This window comes from Poromitra crassiceps (assembly GCF_964638095.1).
Source record: "Poromitra crassiceps genome assembly, chromosome: 5".
Lineage (NCBI taxonomy): Eukaryota > Metazoa > Chordata > Actinopteri > Beryciformes > Melamphaidae > Poromitra > Poromitra crassiceps.
This window is the reverse complement of record NC_139642.1, coordinates 63,197,635-63,205,268: the sequence shown is the minus strand read 5'-3', so window position 1 is coordinate 63,205,268 and position 7,634 is coordinate 63,197,635. Positions and strand designations below refer to the sequence as shown.

The 7,634-nt window shown below is 48.5% G+C and overlaps 1 pseudogene across 1 annotated transcript; it reads left to right on the top strand.

Moving 5' to 3' along the window:
* The first annotated feature begins 714 nt into the window (after positions 1-714).
* LOC310776689 (UBX domain-containing protein 6 pseudogene) lies at positions 715-4,419 on the top strand (annotated as a pseudogene). The gene is made up of 2 exons: positions 715-757; positions 3,197-4,419. The product of its transcript is annotated as a UBX domain-containing protein 6 pseudogene (transcript).
* The last annotated feature ends 3,215 nt before the right edge of the window (positions 4,420-7,634 follow it).

Sequence of the window (7,634 nt, the reverse complement as noted above, 5' to 3'; positions counted from 1 at the left end):
ACCTATGTGAGAATGCTGTTTGTGGACTACAGCTCAGCATTCAACACCATAGTGCCCTCCAGGTTGGTCAGCAAGCTCAGGGATCTGGACCTGAACACAGCAATGTGTGACTGGATCCAGGACTTTCTGACAGACCGCCGCCAGTTGGTGAGAGAGGACAACCACACCTCCTCCCCACTACCATCAGTATAGGAGCGCCTCAGGGCTGTGTCTCTAGCCCCTTCTGGTATGACCTTTACACCCACGACTGCGTGGCGACACAGACTTCAAACACCATCGTGAAGTTTGCAGATGACACAGCAGTTGTGGGGCTTTGGATATCCAATGGCGATGAGATGGCCTACAGGAAGGAGGTGGATGCCCTGGAATAGTGGTGCCAGGACAACCACCTCTCCCTGAACATCTCCAAGACCAAGGAGGTCATTGTGGATTACAGGAAGGGGAGGGAGATTCCCCCCCCCCCCCCCCCCCCCCAGTCACCATCAACGGCACAGTGGTAGAAAGGGTGGACTGCTTCAAGTATCTGGGAGTCAATGTCCAGCAGGACCGGCCACACCACCACTGTCGTCAAAAAGGCCCAACAGTGACTACACGGACTCAGACGACTAAAGAAATTTGGCCTGAGGCCCAAAATCCTCAGGGACTTCTACAGAGGCACCATTGAAAGCCTGCTGACCGGCTGCTTCACCACCTGGTTACGGGAACTGTACCACCATGGTCTGCCAGGCGCTGAGAAGGGTGAGGCACGTGACAGGATGTGAGTTGCCAAAACTGCAGGAACTGTACACTCAGCGGTGCCTCAGGAGGTCCCGGAAGATCATCAAGGACACAAACCACCCACACAACATCCCGTTCTCCCTGTTGCCCTCAGGGAGAAGATACAGGGTCCCGAAAGCACGCACAAACCATCTGCGGGATAGTTTCTTTCCACAGGCTACGAGACTCCTCAACAAATAAACCCTCAATAAACCTGGATTATTTGCACACCTCTTTGCACATTTGACAATTTTATAATTAATACCGTATTCTATTTACATACACTGTTTACATTGTTTGCCCTAGTTAACACCTTAAGTGCCATAGCCGAAATAATTCGTCTTACATAATCCAACGCTTAAGTGCCAGAGCCGAGTTTACTCGTCTTACATAAACATTTTTTTTTTTTGACGGTGGGACATCAATCAACAACTTTTACATCTTCGAGATCACTATTGGAGCAAGATAATGTGTATAATCTATTTTACCGACCCACTAAGTGTTGACAGTGCTCCCCCAGACGACCGAAATCAAAGAAAAAACTGCCGGGAGCAAGCCGTTCAAGGAAATGGCGTGGCGATTTTACAGTAATCCATTCAAGACTTGTCTTGCCTGAGAGCGGCCGCGCACCGGCAGCAGCACACAGAGAGCGGAGAGCGATTTGCAAAATAGATCATAGGTGAAACACACTTTGAAACACCTCAGAAAGGCCAGAATCAACATCTGCCCATCGCCCACGCATTCCCCGGCCCATCTTGACTCGCACAAGGAGCGTCCGCACGCAGGCAAGCAGGCAGGCAGGCACACAGGCAGGCAGCAGCAAAAGCGCTTCTGACACGCCCGCTGTACAGCCAGGAGGAAGGAGGAGAAGACACACGGAGGGAGGAGTTTGAATGAGAGGGGTGTTTCCTGTTGTTATGGAGGAAATTACTGTTCAAAACTATTGTTTAGAATGTCTGACGGTCTTACTGATGCCAAAAATGAATGGTTAAAGTGACTGTTTCACAAAAAGCCATTTATCTCTGAATAAATTTCCAGACGCTGAAACCATGCTGTACTCAACGGCTAATATCTACATAACTACTAACTCTGCAAACTAACTCTTTTAGACAGAGAAAGCACACATTCTATTAGTTATTTTTAGATGATTGGTGTTCATGAATTCTTAACAGAAAAGAATCCTCGGCCGTTGTAAAATGAGCCAGAATCGTCAAAAACACCCCTGGCACAACTTACCCACAGGATTGAAAACATGGCTGGCACTGAATGTGTTAACTATGTTGCACTTGTTGTTGTTGTGATTGTGTTTGCTGTGATTTTGCACCTATTTTACCTGCTGCACCTTGTCTGTAACGGAGCCTACAGCATAAGAATTTCACATGTGCGTACTTGTACCACGGAGTGACAATTAAAATCTTGAATCTTGAATCTTGGTCATCACATGACCCAGTGATAGAAAATGCATTTAAATCAATACATATAAATATATATATACAGATATGTACAAATATATTCGTCAAATCTGCCTATAGGTGGGTGGGTAGCGCGTAGTGGGCGGTATAAGACGGAACATTGTGACATCATCAGTGATGTCATAGGTGCATCATCTCCAGAATCCACTCTTATAGAAAAAAGCCCTTAGATACCTTAAAAATGGCTAGATATATCAAAAGAGGAAACAACAAAATCCATATTAGCACATGAGGTCGCCATACATCTTGAACATAGACACACAGGAATCAGGAAACAGCCATGAAAGCATCACAGTAATATAATGTGAACAGAGCAAATCACTTGTATAGCCCTTAGGTAACCAAAGAAGAAAATAATTTTCACAAAAAGGTCTGATACTGAATGCAGTCCTCAGTCAGACTTCTAGGAGTGAGTGTGTCAAGTGTGAAAATCCAAAATAGTTCTCTCCTCAGCAGCATAGAATAATCAATGTCCCCTCCTATCCTCAAGCATTTGATAGCCTCAATGCCAATATATTTGAGAGCAGATATGTTATGGCACGCTTTTGTAAAATGGACATCAACTGGACTTTTAGGATAGAGGCTCCGCCCACACACTGATTGATTGACAATGTGAAGGGCTGTGTGAAGTGTGTGTTGGGCTGTGAACGATCTTGTCTCTCCAGAAATTGTGATGTCATCACCGATGTCACTTGAGCAAGTGATGTCATCAGTGACGTACTGGAGCAAGTGTGATGTCATCAGTGATGTCACTAGAGCAATCGTGACATCATCACTGATGATATCACTGATGACATCACTCACGCTCAAGTGAGGCTATAAGTAGGCCCGGTGCAACTGAAGACCACCAATCACCAATCTGTATTATCATCAGTGAGTGATGGGAAAGAAGAAGAAGAAGAACAAGAACAAGAGGAAGACGTCTTCTGATGAAGACAAATTCATCCAAAACATTCAACCATTCGCAGGGCCCGGGAAGAAACTTACAGAAGAGAGCAGACCAGACTCTCCTGTGGTGGAGAGTAGTATCAGTGCCAAGCCTTGCGATGCTCCCACCTTAGGGGCCCAGAGGGCAGGATCTGCGGCCCTGGCCAGTCCCACCTCAGGGGCCCAGAGGGCAGGATCTGCGGCCCTGGCCAGGATCGAGCAGCAGCATGGGCAAAAGTTCCACATGTCCCAGGATCCTGCTTGTCTGTCAGTGTCAGGTGTGTATTTCACCTGTCCACTAACTGGAGCCACTTTAACTAAGCGTGAGAGGGAGGGACACATTAAAGAGGCCATCTTCATGCATTTTGAGGAGGATGCAGTCGAGGCCTCTGTTATGATGGTCCACACCTTCAACAAGGACAGAGAGAAAGTGGAGGCTGCTGTGGACATCATAAGCAAGTACGTCGAAAATATATGTAAGAATCCCACAGTGGATAAATACAGGAAGATTAAAGTGAGCAACAAGGTGTTCCAGGAGAAGGTACGGAGTGTTGAGGGCGCTAGAGAGTTCCTGGAGGCCTTGGGCTTTCAGAGCACCATGCTCCCTGTCGAGGGAGAAGAGGAGGCGGAGGAGTTCCTGGTGCTGCCCGAGCAGAACGCTGATGGCCTGGAGCTGATGAAGGAGAGGAGGGATGGTCTCCAGAGGGCAGAGCCGCTCAGAGCTGAGCTGGCCCGGCAGCCTCAGGTGATCAGACCTTCTCCTTACGCCACGCGCTTTGAGCTGCCGCCCGACTTCTACAAGCTGACGGTGGAGGAGCTCATTCGGGAGCAGCAGCAGAAGAGAGAGTTGGTGGAGAAGACGACCGTGCTGCGCACCAAGGCCATGAGGGAAAGGGAGGAGCAGAGGGAGAGGAGGAAATACAACTACACCCTGCTGAGAATCAGACTTCCAGACGGGAACCTGCTGCAGGGAACCTTCTACGCGTGGGACCGTCTTCCGGTGCTGTTCGGGTTCGTACGAGACTCCCTGGTGGACGGCTCACAGCCCTTTGAGCTTGTCGCTCCTGGAGGTCAAAAACTGAAAGAGGCTGAAGAAGTGGCCCTGGCAGAATGTAACCTGGTCCCTGCAGCTCTGCTCATGTTCTCCTGGGATGTGGCTGTGCAGGCGGGCATCGCAGCTGCTGGCGGGAAAAGCCCAGCTTTCCTCAAACCGGAGCTGCTGGAAACAGTGCCGGTCCTGACCTCCACCTCCCAGGGGCCCTAAGCAAAATTCTGCTAAGGGCCATTTGTCATCGTCACACCTGGCACCTCAGTGCTCCCACTCAGGGCACCTCAGTGCTCCCACTCGGGGCACCTCAGTGCTCCCACTCGGGGCACCTCAGTGCTCCCACTCATGGCACCTCAGTGCTCCCACTCATGGCCATATCTTCATATCTTGGGCCAAATCTATGAAGCCAATGCGGAAATTGCATTCTTTCAAATGGCCAGGGGAGGGGCACCACCCGCCGGTCCAAAAAGTAAAATATCTAACATGATACTGAATTGGAAAATTACCCGACTTCTCTCTTGGTCTATGTCTTAAATAAACACTTTACAAATGAGTTTATGGTCTGAATCAACAATTTCAAGTTTTTTCATGCTTTTATGCTCTCATGTCATGTTCTCCGTTATGGCTCCGTTATTTCGAGGGAAATAGACGATAAATAAGCATTGGTGGTTACCGTGGTTACCCGGTGAGCGTCACCATTGCGTCACCACAACAACACACAGCCAGCAGCCAGGCTAGCCCTAGCCTAGTTTAGCAACATGTTAGCAACAGCCGTAGATGAGTAGTAAACTATCAGAAACAGCGTTATCTTTATGATCTTTTAATAATGTTAGTAGAAACACTTAACAGTATAGATCCTCGTTATGAGCTCAGTTTATCAAAATAACACCTATTTCAAAATCATGCGTCTTTTACACAAAAAAGACGCAATACAAAATAACAGGAAAACACAATAACAAAGCCCAAAAATACACTAACAACAATAAACAAGACAACATTTAGTCTATCAGACTCAGTCAAGGTTTAGTTAAAAGTCTGGACTAATGCATGATAAGCAATGGATTGACATTGACTAAATAGCTATTGATTAAATATTAAATTAAAATGTTGGGCATACTGGGCAATATGGATGCACATTGCTCATTAAATAATGACCATCAAGTATTCAGCCAAGCCATAGTATACATAGTATTTTATATTTGCACCACCACCAAAAACTGAATATAATTTCCTCTCTGAGAATATATTTGGTCGGTCGGTCTGTCTGTCGGTCTACAAAATCGGTGACCCCCATACTGTACATATTCCTACAATTCTAGGATTATGTATGTATGTATGTACAATAAACCCACATGTGAAAAGGAAATGAACCTCATTGTGGTTAAGAAGGCCAATGTTCCGCCTCAAAATGTGCCTATTCTTCTTCCAAAGTAGTGCAAAGCAATGGAAACAATCAGCTTCCTTCCCTTCTTCTTTGCCTGTTGATGCAAAAGAGCGCGTGGCCGCGTACACGCAGGAGTCCAAGTGGGCCGGAACGCTCCAGAACTGCGTCCGATTGACTTCAAACTTGAGGGGTGCGCTGCTGGGAACCCGTGCAGTGCAACATTCCTGCATGAGTTTGTTCACACCCCCAAAAGAATCATCTGCAGTCTCCACCCTATCATGAGCGTGCAAAGCACCCCTATTTGTAGCTATCATTATGACCCTGGACCCCCCAAAACAGAGCCCCCTACCTGCCAAACCTCACTTTAACCCCTGTGCACACGTCCAAACAGCTCCCCCTACCTGCCAAACCTCACTTTAACCCCTGGGAAACAGCTCCCCCTACCTGCCAACCCCACTTTAACCCCTGTGCACACATCCAAACAGCTCCCCCTACCTGCCAAACCTCACTTTAACCCCTGTGCACCTGTCCAAACAGCTCCCCCTACCTGCCAAACCTCACTTTAACCCCTGTGAAACAGCTCCCCCTACCTGCCAAACCTCACTCTAGCCCCTGTGCACACGTCCAAACAGCTCCCCCTACCTGCCAAACCCCACTTTAACCCCTGTGCACACGTCCAAACAGCTCCCCCTACCTGCCAAACCCCACTTTAACCCCTGTGCACACGTCCAAACAGCTCCCCCTACCTGCCAAACCTCACTTTAACCCCTGTGCACACGTCCAAACAGCTCCCCCTACCTGCCAAACCTCACTTTAACCCCTGTGCACACGTCCAAACAGCTCCCCCTACCCGCCAAACCTCACTTTAACCCCTGTGCACACGTCCAAACAGCTCCCCCTACCTGCCAAACCTCACTTAAACCCCTGTGCACACGTCCAAACAGCTCCCCCTACCCGCCAAACCTCACTTTAACCCCTGTGCACACGTCCAAACAGCTCCCCCTACCTGCCAAACCTCACTTTAACCCCTGTGCACACGTCCAAACAGCTCCCCCTACCTGCCAAACCTCACTTTAACCCGTGTGCACACGTCCAAACAGCTCCCCCTACCTGCCAAACCTCACTTAAACCCCTGTGCACACGTCCAAACAGAGCCCCCTACCTGCCAAACCTCACTTTAACCCCTGTGCACACGTCCAAACAGCTCCCCCTACCTGCCAAACCTCACTTTAACCCCTGTGCACACGTCCAAACAGCTCCCCCTACCTGCCAAACCTCACTTAAACCCCTGTGCACACGTCCAAACAGCTCCCCCTACCTGCCAAACCTCACTTTAACCCCTGTGCACACGTCCAAACAGCTCCCCCTACCTGCCAAACCTCACTTTAACCCCTGTGCACACGTCCATGTATAAAATACACAGGAAGACCATTTCTGTGTTATGCTACTCACTGTCCTCTTTGAAGCAGACAGCATTCCACTCCTATCTTTTCCCAATGCAGACTGTCAGAGGGTGGGGTTGTTCAGGTGAAGGAATGAGAGACAGTATGGAGGGGGGGAAACAGAGAGAGAGAGAGACACACACACACACACACACACACACACACACACACACACACACACACACACACATACACACACACACACACACACACACACACACCATCACAACATAATACCCATATCACAAATCCACTTTATTCATTCAAGGGTCACCTTGTTTGATGTGAGAAACACTTGAAAGGATCCACAAAAGAGAGAACGAGTGACAGAGAGAGAGGAGTGAGAAGAGAGAGAGAGACAGAGAGAAGAGAGAGAGAGACAGAGAAGAGAGAGAGAGAAACAGATGGAGAGGAGAGAGAGACAGAGAGAAGAGAGAGAGAGACGGAGAGAAGAGAGAGGAGAGAGAGGGGGGGATAGAGAGAGACAGAGATAAGAGAGAGAGAGACAGAGAGAAGAGAGAGAGAGGGGGGGGGTAGAGAGAGGGGGGAAGCTGTATTTTCTTAACCATTTTCCAGGCCAGTTGTAGCTTCAGTGAGCATGATGC